Source organism: Tachypleus tridentatus, chromosome 8 (assembly GCF_004210375.1).
Source record: "Tachypleus tridentatus isolate NWPU-2018 chromosome 8, ASM421037v1, whole genome shotgun sequence".
NCBI classification, from domain to species: domain Eukaryota; kingdom Metazoa; phylum Arthropoda; class Merostomata; order Xiphosura; family Limulidae; genus Tachypleus; species Tachypleus tridentatus.
The window spans coordinates 66,115,292-66,128,894 of NC_134832.1; positions in this window are offsets into that span (position 1 = coordinate 66,115,292).

Sequence of the window (13,603 nt, forward strand, 5' to 3'; positions counted from 1 at the left end):
TGAAATGGAATGGCAAATCGATTACTAGTGTATGGCATGAAGAGTTTAATTTCTATATATATATATATAGAAATTAATAACCTAGGGCGTGTGTTATATATATAGAGAAATTAATAACCTAGGGCATTGTGTTAAACCTTCACTAATAAGTAATTTTAACTAATGCTAACTAATCCATTGTATATTTCTCTGAACCAAAAATATAAATATTTCATTAAGTTGGGTGTTCCTTCATCATAGTAAAAACATAAGTGAAAATTATTTCCAAATGTGATTCTCTATACGCCATGTTTTATATTAGATCTGATAACTAATTAGAAGAAGCGAACATATGTAGTAAGTGCTATTTAGAGCACAACACTGGATATTTGTTTTGTGATAAAAATCAAGGACTTTGAATATTTACGGCAATCTAATTTCATAGACATTTTTCCGAATTCACAACAGCTTTAATTGAACATCCAAAATAGCAAAACAAGTAAATTTTAAACCAATGTTTTATAATAATTTGTTATTATGTTGTTTCTAGAACAAAAAAAATCCAATGACAAATCATTTCATTCCAGAACTTCAAAGTATTTAATTATAAAGTTAATAAAACCAAGACGTTTTATGATAGTATTTTTTTATGAATCATGCATAATGCACGCTATTAAGAATATTTTTTTGAATTAACAAGTTTCCTCCCAACAGCGCAGCTTCATGTCTGCAAATTTATATTGCTAGAAACCGACTTTCAATATCCGTGGTGGGTAGAGCAAAGATAGCCCTTTGTGTAACTTCGTGATTAATGAAAACAACGACGACAACAGCTTTAATAGAAAAACTCTGAAGAACAAAACGAGAATATATAAACAAATTTACAATTCATTCAGCTAGATGAATGTTTTTAGAGTGAACAGCACAATATTTTGCAAAATTTAAAACTATCCATGCTCATAACACAATAACTTTAAATCAACGTCATGTATGAACATGTGTGTTATTCAGATAATTCAAGATTATACTTGCTTCATGGATATTAACCAGAGGCGGGTGAGAGAATCTTTCAAAATTTTAAATTGTATGATTTTTTTAAAAGAAGAAAAAAAAGAAGATTACGTATTTCTGTTCTCAAAGAATGGAGAGTTAATGTTGATTTAAGGCTCGGGGCACATCCAACACCATCTGTGGCACAGTAGAAAAAACTCATCAGTTTTAAACCAATTCCGTTTGGAGATCCTTCTGAGCATGACCTTATGTGCGCTTTGCCTGTGTTTGTTGTGGTAACTCAATTTCAGTTACGAATTTCTCCATCAAATGGTGGCAGAACGTGCGTGAGTGGTATATGGAACAGACGAGGTAAATGATGTGGAGATGACGGTCGAGAATCGCACAAGAGACAAACAAAACAACCACATGTAATGTAGTGTACAGGACAAGCTGCCGCTTGCTGAATTCCAGTCTTTCTTTACACATGTGTGTAAAATTCTCCAAAATTGTATTTCAAACTAACTTCCAAGAAATAATGGCAAACATATCAGAAAATTTTCCTGATCGTGTATAACCATAATAATATAATTTGGAATTTCTCAGGGTAAAAAATGCGTTAAAAATCGTACATCTAGATACTATATAAAGCAAAAAGGATACTCATCGCTAACCACCCATGAACATGATTTTTATATATACACATGTGTTTGGTAATTTTTCGTAATGATTATTTTAAAAGAAATAGAAAGTTTCTCGTTAGCTAGATTTCTAACAGTTAGAAATAAGTACATTAAATATTTAGGGATCGGATATAAATACTTCAAATAATGTCTTAGATTTTTGTTACTCATCTCCTACATTTTATAACGACCTTCTCCATTTATAGAATTCAATATTATAAAGTTCCTTCAAGGTAGTTTTGAACAAGCTAAGTCAAGGTACTTTTGGATAAGCTGTGCTAAAATGGTTTTGGACAAGCTACGTAAAGGTGGTTTTGAACGTCAGTTCTCACATAATTATATTTTATTCGTATTTTTAAGACAATCTTATATCTAGAGAAATAGCTTCGATAGAAGTATTATGCAAGATATTTTAAGGAATACTAATATGTAAGTTAAAGTAAAATTGTGTATATAATAAGTATGAAAAGTACAATAATACAATAACTAGACACTAGCACCTATCAAAATTCGCAAAGTACTCTTCTCTACCCGAATAGTGGAATTTGAATGTCATTGTTACAATGCACCTATGACCCCAAAGTGCAAAGCATTTAAGTAGAAACAGTCTACGAACATCCGTGATGACAAGAAAACCCATTTGTGGAGAAAATTATATTTGTAAAAACGGCTGGTATGGATAGAGAAAGCACAATGTTGAGGAGCGAACATCGTCAGGTTTACAAAGAATTGTTTGTTTTGGAATTTCACAAAGCTACTCGAGGGCTATCTGTGCTAGCCGTCCCTAATTTAGCAGTGTAAGACTAGAGGGAAGGCAGCTAGTCATCACCACCCACCGCCAACTCTTGGGCTACTCTTTTACCAACGAATAGTGGGATTGACCGTCACATTATACGCCCCCAAGGCTGGGAGGGCGAGCATGTTTAGCGCGACGCGGGCGCGAACCCGCGACCCTCGGATTACGAGTCGCACGCCTTACGCGCTTGGCCAGTTTACAAAGAAAGAAAGAGGTAAGTGACCGATAGCTGACCACATGTTTGAAGGCGGTTGTGTAATTGAGTGTAGCAATGTGGAGGATATGCTTAGATGTTCAATATATTTATTAACATAGGTATAAAGGTGTTCCTTTGTATTGATTTATTTTGGGCTTGAGTTGCTATATAAGTAAGCCTTACATCTTTCTTTCTTTGTAAATATGACGATGACCGAGGAAGGGCGAAATGTTGTTCGCTCCTTTACATAGTGCTTTCTCTATCCATACCAGCCGTTTTTACAAATATAATTTTCTCTACAAATGGGTTTTTTCGTCATCACGGATGTTCGTAGACTGTTTTCACTTAAATGCTTTGCACTTTGGGGTCATTGTTATTTAAGAAATAACAATTCGGTACAATTCTGGCAAGTACAATATTCTAAGAAGTGATCAATCTTACGAAAATACCATTTTGTTGAGAATTATTCGAAATAAGTCAAGAAATTTCTATAATTTGTTATATTATTTGTAATGTTTATGCTGAAGTCACAATATTTTCAAATTTAAACGAAATAGAAAGTTCATCGACATAAACTTTTCAAGAAATAATTTCTGTCATGTTTCACTTTGTACAGAGATGATATTAGTGTACAGTTTGGTGTTTTATTTTTTCTTGTCGAAATGGACTATAAAGAGCTAGATTTGCACAATTGATTTGATTTTATGTTGCTTTCAGTGGTGCCGATTCATACAAAACTGGTGACTACTTGCAATAAGGTCAGTAGATTAGAAATACAAAGCATATTTTTCAATTTTTCATAAAATGATATTTTGGCAGACGAATCAACGTTAACAATGTGCAATAAATGGCAATACAGTGAACATATTATTTTGAAAAAAAAATTACATACCAAAATATGACTGACTTTCAAGGAAAATTGTTTGAACAGGCGTGACTTTCTGTTCCTTTTACTGTGGTGCTTAGCATAACCTGATGGCTTTGGCGTTTTGTTTGTAATCTGTATAGTAACATAAAACTTTCGAAATATCTGTAAATTAAATATATTACAACTGATAACTTCTCACCAGTTCTTGATATAACAAAATATTACTTTGCGTGTTTCAAATTCTGGAGTAATTTTATCGTGCATGATTTTATAATCATAATTTACTATATGAATACCAAGGACTCTGTGGGATTGGACTACTTTTTGTTTTTATGTGCTATCATAGAAGCAATTCTTAACGGAATTATTATTTTGTTATTAGCATCTACGGCCATAGACTAAAAGTCTGTATGGTAGAAATATCTGCTAAAGATATTATCACAGAAATGACGAGAATAAAGCCTGAAGGCAAATGTCTTAAAACAATGTTGTTTTGTAAATATTCACGTGCTTCTAGTGGCACGACGGTATGTCTATGGACTCACAACACTAGAAACTGAACTCAGTCACCCGTGGTGGTCACTTCACGGATGAATCATTGTGTAGCTTTGAGCTTGAATACAAACAAACTAATTTTCGCTTTGCCTTTTTTTGTCTTCCAGTATAAAAGATATTTATTCTGTGAGAATATTTAATATTCAATATTTTTATTGAAGATACTTATATTTGAATTAAGAATCATCTTAAACCAATATGTAAAGTTTTATTAGCGTGTCTTATTTTTAGAAAAGGGCCCAGCGTGACCAGGGGGCTAAGACGCTCAAGTCATAAGCTAAAGGGTCGCGGGTTCGAATCCCAGTTACATCAAACATGCTCACCCTTTCAGCCGTAAAGGTGTTATAATGTCACAATTAATTCCACTATTCATTGGTAAAAGAGCAGCCCAAGAGGTGGGGGATTACTTGCCTTCTCCATAGACTTACACTGCTAAATTAGGGATGGCAGATAGTCCTCGCGTAGTTTTGCGCCAACTTCAAAAGTAAACAAACAAATATTTTCAGAAAATAGATAGTTTTTGTTTTCACACTGTTAGATATAAGTTGAAATAGAGTCGAAAAAGCAATACATTTTTGAAATCATGTTACGCGAATGAGCTCTAGATATTTTTGGAAATTTCGTACAAAGAAGTTTTCACCAAATTGTCTTTTTACCCATCAAATTTATGAAAACAAAGTGTAAATAAATGATAACCAAAATATGTAGGTTTGTAATTTTAACTTTACAAATAATTCGCGAAAGGGAATTACTTTTGGTATCCAATTTATTATTTACAAACTAAAATAGCTTAATTTAAAGAACTCTCTCTAACATTAGGTTAGTATTTAGACATTTAATCACTAATTAGATGTACAAGACGCGTGAATACATTCAAATAAAGAAATCTGGCGTTTCAGGATGTACAGTTATTCAGCGAGCAGAGCAAGAAATGTTGTATAAATAATATTCAAAAAGGATAACCATTGAAAAACATGAGGTATGACGTAGATAACTAGTGTGATCACGCGCTAACTGTCAACAGTATACTATTATTTTCTATAAAATAAAATTGTGTATTGGTAAAAATGCAAAATTTAGTATACTCGTGTATTTTTAGAGTGACGTATAACTCTGTAATAACTCCTAACAGTCATTAATGATAATTAGTCTGAATTATGAGTAATAACCAAACTAGAAAAATCTGTATGACCTCTGTTTAAAGTCATCAGTTGAGTATCCTCACTGTTTAATTTAACTACTATAATCATCAGTGATGTCGAGAAAACCCACTTGTAGAAAAATATATATGTAAAAACGGCTCGTTTGGGTTGAGAAAATTTTTTACGTAGATGAGTGAACAACGTTTCGACCTTCTGACCGAAGAAGGTCGAAACGTTGTTCACACCTCTACGTAAAAAAATTTCTCAACCCAAACGAGCCGTTTTTACATATATATTTAACTACTATAATCAGTTCTTCTGTTGTGCTTAAATTGTACTGTCCACTCTTCTTACTAGAAACTATAGCATTGGTTCAATAAATAACTATGTGATTTAGTTATTATGAGTCTTACTTTAGACGCACAGCGGTTTGCCTGTGGACTTGCAACACTGGAATCAGGGTTTCGATACCTCTGGTGAGCAGAGCACAAATAGTCCATTGTGCAGCTCTGTGTTTAACTTCAAAGTTTTATTGCAAATTAATTTTACATACGTATCACTACTACTCCAAAGTTTTGTATTTAATTTTCTGAACATTATTTTCCTTCATAAACTGGTCATCTACGGCTTAACGATAAGATTGAGTGTGTGCTTATAATGTCAAAATCTAGGGTTAGTTCCCTGCGGTAGGCACATCTAATATACTCCGTTATAAAGCTTTGCACTTGAACAAACACAAGAATTGTTTGCAATTATTATTTTATTGAATATCCTAAGAACTAAGTAAAGTTGTAAGAGAAAAGATACTCCTCAAAGAACATATTTACAGTGTTAAGTAGAATGTTTAGGAAAGTAATTATTAGTATAGTATGTTAGGTATCTATCTAGCTCTTCATTGAGAAATAATTATTTTGATCGTGAAAGGAGGCCTCGTTACTTTCTACGTATTGTTCTTTCCTTCAAATTTTTGCGATTAAACTTAGGAATTTTGCATGAAGAGTTTTTTTATGTTTAAGTGTAACAGGACAACAGTATTTAAATATTAAAAACTACGTTATTCTTCGTTCATTTTGTGACTTTTATAATCGAGATAATTGATAAACCAAGTTGTTGAATGGCTTAGTAGTGAAGAATGGGCGGGCCGTATTCTCATAATTGGCGATATACTGACAATTAAATAATTAATATAATAATAAAAACTAAAACTTATTAAAACGTATGAAGCGGTTGAATATATACTGTAAGGGATTTACTGTTGTACATTTAAGTGTCAACGTTTGTTTCTATATAGTTTTCTTTTTTTGCATGTGACGCACATTCTTGAATGTGTATTGTGCAAGTCTCACCAGTTTTCGAAATTTGTAAATTCTTAAGCATGAGAGTCAACAGTGTGTATGTAATACCAATAATTGACAGTATTGTTGCCAAGCGAACTTTGGTGAACGTCCTATAGCCTCGCATAATTCGTATAAACAGTAGCTAGCGAAAGACAGAAGAATATTATTGGACAGCTACAGTCAGTGTGCTATTGGCTTTGAAAGCTATAATTGTGATTAACGCTTATTAATGGGGAGCAACGAAAATGAACCAGGAACGTTTATAGATTTCGGATATTACAAAGCGTTCATCATCAGTGAATTAACTACGGACGTATCACGATACCAACTCTGAATTAAATAACTACTAAATTAAAAATAAAATTTCCGGTTATTTGAAATAGTACTACGTAGCGTGCGTAACATAAAAATTGGAGATTCATCCAAAATAAATTATAACACGAAACAATACTAAATACATGGTGATACAGTTATACCAAACAAGTATCATATTACGAAGCCTTGATACGTTCGTACTGATACATCGTAAAACGGCACGATTTACGTATTTTCACGAAATTTGGAAAGTGTTTAGTAAACATTATAATTAATTTGTACAAAAAATTAGAATTTCTGTTGAAGTATTTTTGTTAAAAATTAATGATTCAATAAAGGCGGATAAGTATTGAGTACTACATGTTGTCTACATCTATCAAAACAATTACACGAAAGTAACATAAAATATTAACAATAACAAAATAGGTAGACATCTGTCATGTACTTCGTCATATCTGAAATCTGAAAAAAACACTCTGAGAAATACTTAAATAAGACAATGTTAATAATACAGGTAATAAGTTTTAGACTTACTGTCAGTCTTTGTAAAACAAAATCGTTGGTAAAACTTTCATATCTGTATATGTGTCGTATCGACTACTACAATGAAATAGGCAGCGATATTATATAAACATTTCAAAATACCATGCCATTTGTTTGTTTGGCTCGCCGGTGGTTTAACTGTAAGTCTCAGAGCTTATAACGATAAAAGTCACATTTCGATACACTTTGTAGGCAAAGCAAAGATAGACCGTTTTGTAACTTTTTACTTAATAACAAATAAACAAATTGTTTATTTCAGCGCATAGCTACACATTATGATATTCAAGCTCTGTCCACAACTGGAAAACAAGCTCTATATTTTAGCTTCAACTTACGGCAAACATATTTCGTGACACAACACATGTAACAGCTTAAAAAGTTATATAAAAGAAATGAATGAATAGTATTTATTCCACAGATATGCCTACAGTAAGTACAGTCTCGGTCAAAATGTTAACATACTGTTAACTACATTTTATTGACTACATTCGTGGAGTAGTTATTGAGTAAATTCCAGAGTAGTAACAAACATGGTCAAACAAGCATGTAGGAGTTGCTATATTGGTATATGTAAGTTATTTTGACTGTATGTTCGTCACAAAACATTTGAATTTATTTTGTATAAAAGGATTTATTTTTGGTATAATATTTTTCCAAACGGATTAACGCTTTATTTAGCCAATTTCTCTGTATTTTGCATAAAGTCATGCCTCGTCACTTGCCAGAAGTTACAAGACGTTAAATTGTTCGACCGTCCAAAAATAGTAAGAAGTAAACCCACATTGCAAGAATAGGAAAGTGCTCCAAGTGTACCGTGTCCAAAATTCTGAAACATCAATCGGACTATAGGAAACGTTGTTCCAAGAAAATATAATGCTATACGCTTAAAAGCTAATGTTCAAGATGACCGTGTTTTAATCAGGTTAACATTTCAAGGTCGAAAAAAAAGTCTTGCAATACTTTACAGCAGGAATGGCATTAACATATTGATTCCACGATACCCAAAAGAATAGTGAGTAGGAGATTGACCTAGGTTATTTTGCAAGAATTTACTGCTGCCACCAACCAACTTTGGCAAGACAGCATGCTAACTTACTGTTATGGCACTGGTAAAAAGTCATCTTAACATATGAGCTATGTTTCCTACATCAGCGGTAGTATTAGCGTTTGTTGTTTTCCTGGACAACAAATGAGGAAAGATGTCTTTTCTTACAGGATGTGGTGCAGTACATGTTTGGGCAGCTATTTATCATTGTGGAAAAAGTGCTCTTTATATCCTCCAGAAAAACATGAAAGGCGCTTCCTACAGGCATGACCTAGAGAATATATTCTTGTCATATATTAAGGAAGGTTTGTATATTACTTTCTGTTCCAAAATGACAGTACAACTTCTCACATTACACATAATGTACAAAATTATATCAACCAGAAGGATGTTACTAGACTGCTAGAGCCAGCAATGTCTCTAAGTTATAATCCCATTGAGTATTGTTGAGCAGCACTTAGCCAAATAATACCTAATTACGACTCTAAACAGCCACAATACCGTAGCTAAAAACAGCGCCTTCTAGTGACAATCTAGAATGAAATCACGGTGGATTACATCAATATATACAGTTTTGTAGAGGTTATTGAAGTATGAATAGGACCAACTAACTACTTGATGTTCAGCATGAACTGATATTATGTTAAAGATACTATTAATAATAATTTGAAGTTATGGTTTGTTTTTATATGTTTTTATAAGGTTTTGTTGTGATAGATGAAACGCTGCATTACACATCTTCCTACACATGACCGATAAAATTATTTACTGTTATTATAAATCGTTCATGATGGTTATAGAACCTGTCTTATTATACAAATTATATAATTATACAACTTTGCACGAAATCTAGATGTTTAATGTAACATGCATTTCTCAGTTTGACAGCGTTAAGTGTATTTGAATTTCATCTTAATAATAATGATCCTATTTGTTATGCAATATGCAAATATTTTAGCCAAGAGTGTATTGCAAAGATATTCACGACTCTAATCACATTAAAGAATCGAGTTAGAAGAAGAGATATAACACTAATTTTCCACTGGCAACATAGCAAATCTTGCAAATAAGATGTACTGTTATTAGAAAAGATTTAATCTATATATTGCTGAGAATGAGAAAACTTTAATGTTTTGGTAGTCACTATTTAAAGAGCAAGCCGTGTGAAAAACAAAAGGCAGTTTGAGTTTCATATTTTTCATCTTCAATTAATTATAAATTGTTTATCTTTCTCACGTTTCTTTTAGAGCAAAGAAGATGTGTTAATCGACTAAAGTCAGCTCGTCAACAAACTTTCAGCTTTCATCCAAAGAGGTGAAAAAGAAATAAAGGATTAGAAGTAGCTGCATTTATGTACGTACCACAGTTCTCAAATTGTGACTAGTGTCAGTAATAAACACACATGTCACCATGAAACAAATTTCAATAGCATGCACGAGTCACAATCTCAACATGTGATCAGTTTTAGTGCTATACGTTCACTTCACGATATTAAATATGCAATTTATTTCTTTGATCTGTGTATATTATATTGTTCCACATGAAAAATAATTGTTTGTTAAAAACACAAAGGTAATACATATGAGATGAGCTATATATATTTCATCATATTTCTGATTAATAACAGCTGATTCCAAGATTAGAGAGTAAAGCTTTGACCCTTTACGTCGTCTGCGGCTAAAACAAGTAATGTTGCATTTCTACAAACCAGACTTTATATTTCGCTATATTTTTAAACCTCATTTAATATTATTAGTTTTTCAAATGATTATAATAGTATAAGGATAAATGTAAACCAAGTGATAACTTCAAAACTTTTCGGTAACATGAATTATGCGATTTAGTATTATTACACAAAAGTTATAGTCTAGTACGCTATCAAGCGTGCTTATTAATAAAACTTCAAATGGTTCTAGTACGTGTGTAAATATCAATTAGTATTGCTACTTCTTCCTTGTTTCTTTCCAACTACATGTAGTGTATACATATGCTTGATGTCTTTCAGCCTGTTCCTGACGTGAGTTACGCGTTTTATATTCAAGACCACTGATTGACTCATAAACTTTAGTTTTAGAACATATACGTAAAATATAGTAAGCTTTCGATATTTTGTGTTGCTAAATCAGATAATGCTTTCTTTTGAATGTAGAGCACTATCTGACTCGTAACAGGTTTTACTAGAAGACGGGAGTGATCAGTATGGCAGAAAAAAGCTTATGAAAAATTGAACAAAACAGTTAAAATACAATATCACAATATTGATATTATTCTTAATACTGAAAGTAAGTAGTTCAAGATCTATATCATCATGTTTTTAAAGTTATGTTGAAAGACAAATATTTGAGTTATAGATCAAAGATAGAAAATAGTAACCTTAGAAAATAATAGCCTATAGTACAATCAAATATTGAGATGTTCATGTATGTACATTTAGTTTTCTGTATTGTTATGTAAAGTACGAGACTTTAGAGATAAATCTAATCATGCTGGTTATATCTGACATTATTTTTGTGAGTTTATAGGAAAGATCTTACAAAGTGATAGTATGTAATGGTTTTTTCTTGTAGACTGTGCATTTTGGTATGAGATCTCACAACTTAGAAGTATGTCACGAAATTGAAAAAACTGTAACTATAGTATTTATGTGTAGGAGAAGAGAGATATGTAGTTATGTAAATTGATCTGTTCATACATTTAAATACTATAGTTACTAAAGGGACAGTTTTTTTCAATTTCGTGACGTACTTCTAAGTTGTGAGATGTATGTTATGTGTAGGAGAAGAGAGATATGTCTTGAGAGATCAATTTGTTTACTGTCTGTTAACCTCATTGAGGTACAAAACCTGTCCTTTGTCATCAAATTAAATAAAACAAACAGAACTGGAAACTACCTATAATTGCATTAATGATAATTTAAAAAAGAAATGTTATCCGAAGCATATTTTGAGCGTTCCGGCATGGCCACAAGGTTAGAGGAGCTCAGCTTGTAATGGAGGGTCGTGGGTTCGAATGCCCGTCACACTAAACATGCTCGCCCTTTCATCTGTTGGGGGGCGTTATAAAGTGATGATCAAGTGCATTAATCTCATTGGTAAAAAAGCAGCCCAAGAATTGGTAGTGGGTGGTGATGACTAACTGTCTTCCCTCTAGCCTCACCATTCTAAATTGGAGACGGCTAGCGTAGACAACTCTTGTGTAGGTTCACGCAGAATTAAAAACAAACACATTTGGACAATCTATCTTCTGTCTTACAAAAGCTTAAAAACTAGAACTGTTGGACTTCTGAAGTCGTTTACTTCATTCAAGCAGCTCATATATGCGTGATATGTTTCAAGTGTGGTTTGTCTCGCGTAAGCTGTCTATAATTTATCAGTGTAAGACGAAATGGAAGGCAGCTAGTCACCACCATTCACAGCTAACTCTTTTACCAACAAATAGCGAGATTAACTGAAACATTGTAACATCAATGAATATCTATGTTTGTTTCAGTTTAATAAATGTAACTTATATTATTAAATGGGTATCGCAAAAGTCTCGCCTGTTCTCTAAGTCTGTAGAAGATTCTCGAGTGTAAAAATCAACAATATATGTTTCATTTTGTTGCCAAGTGAACTTTCGAGAACCTCGCCTGAAGATAAACCGACACGCCAATAGGCAGAAAATATCGTTTGATCGCTAGAGTCAGTATAGTATAATAAATACTAAGCCTCGGAAGCTGTAATAGTGACCAATGCTTATTAATGAAAAAAATACAGATATTTGACCAGGAATATTTATATATTTCGAATATTACAAACTTCAGTGAATTAACTACGGATGTCAGTATTTCTATGAGGATATCAGCTAATGTCCCCAGGAAAAATAACAAAAGAAATATACCTGTGTGTCAACTCAGAACAAATTTGCTTGTCGTGGCCCTGGACTGTCGATAAAATATTCAGTTCAGTCTTGATAGAAGACTGAATATTGTTTGTGAGTTTGTGAAACTTTTGTATATAAATCATTATATTTGTAATAACCATTATTATAAATTGTACTGTTGTTTGTATATTAAAATATATTTGTATTAAGAAACAAATTTGACTTAATAGATATTGTTGGCAAATATCATAAATTTTATAAATATCGACATTTAATTAACCTCTAAATTGAAATTCAAAATTTCGGCAATTTGAAAGCGTAACATAATAAACGGAGACTTGTTCAAGATAAATTATAATATGTAACAAGTGATTTAGAGAAGTTAGTTAAATACATGATTCTGAGCTAAGATTGTACATCAACAAATTTCATATTTTGCTTATATAAATACCAACAAAAGATCGTAGTAATAACTTGTAACAACAATAATTTGTATATTTTTATATTAAATATCTTGTTTTCTTTTTTATTGAAATCCTGTGCTCCGAATATTTGATGTCGTAAGTAAAATGTTTGTACATTTCTTATGAAAATCTGATGTATGATTAATATTCTTGTAATAAAAATTTATTTAGTTAAAATATTATAATATGATTATTTGCAATTACTAACAAAAATATTTTCTGGTCTTTTGAGTAAAATTCTAATGATGTTTCTTTGTTGTTTGTTGCTATAGGTTGTGAAACACTATTATATATTTTGTAATTATAAATTTGTCCTGTTACAGTATTAATTATTTGATGTTTTTTAAAAAGTTAAACAGAACATAACTCAGGACTTATAAATTAAATAATGGTTACAAACTAAATTAAGAATAACTTTGTCCTCAAAACATTTTAAAGCTCAGTATCGTCACATTAGAACCTGGCATGACATGTTGGTTAGGTCACTCAGGCCTGGCATGACCAGGTGGTTGAAGCGCTCCACTCGTAATCTGAGGGTCGCAGGTTCGAAACTCCGTCTAACCAAACATGCTCGCTCTTTCAGATGTAGTGCCGTTATAATGTTATGATCAATCAAACTATTCATTGGTAAAAATGCAGCCCAAGAGTTGGCGGTGGATGGTGATGACCTGCTGCCTTCTCCCTAGTCTTACACTGCTAAATTAGAAAAAGCTAGGGCATTCCACTTGCAATCTGTGGGTCACGAGTTCGAATCCACGTCAGTGAAAATACTCACCCTTTCAGTCGTGAGAGACTTATGGTGTGACGTTCAGTCTCACTATTCATTATT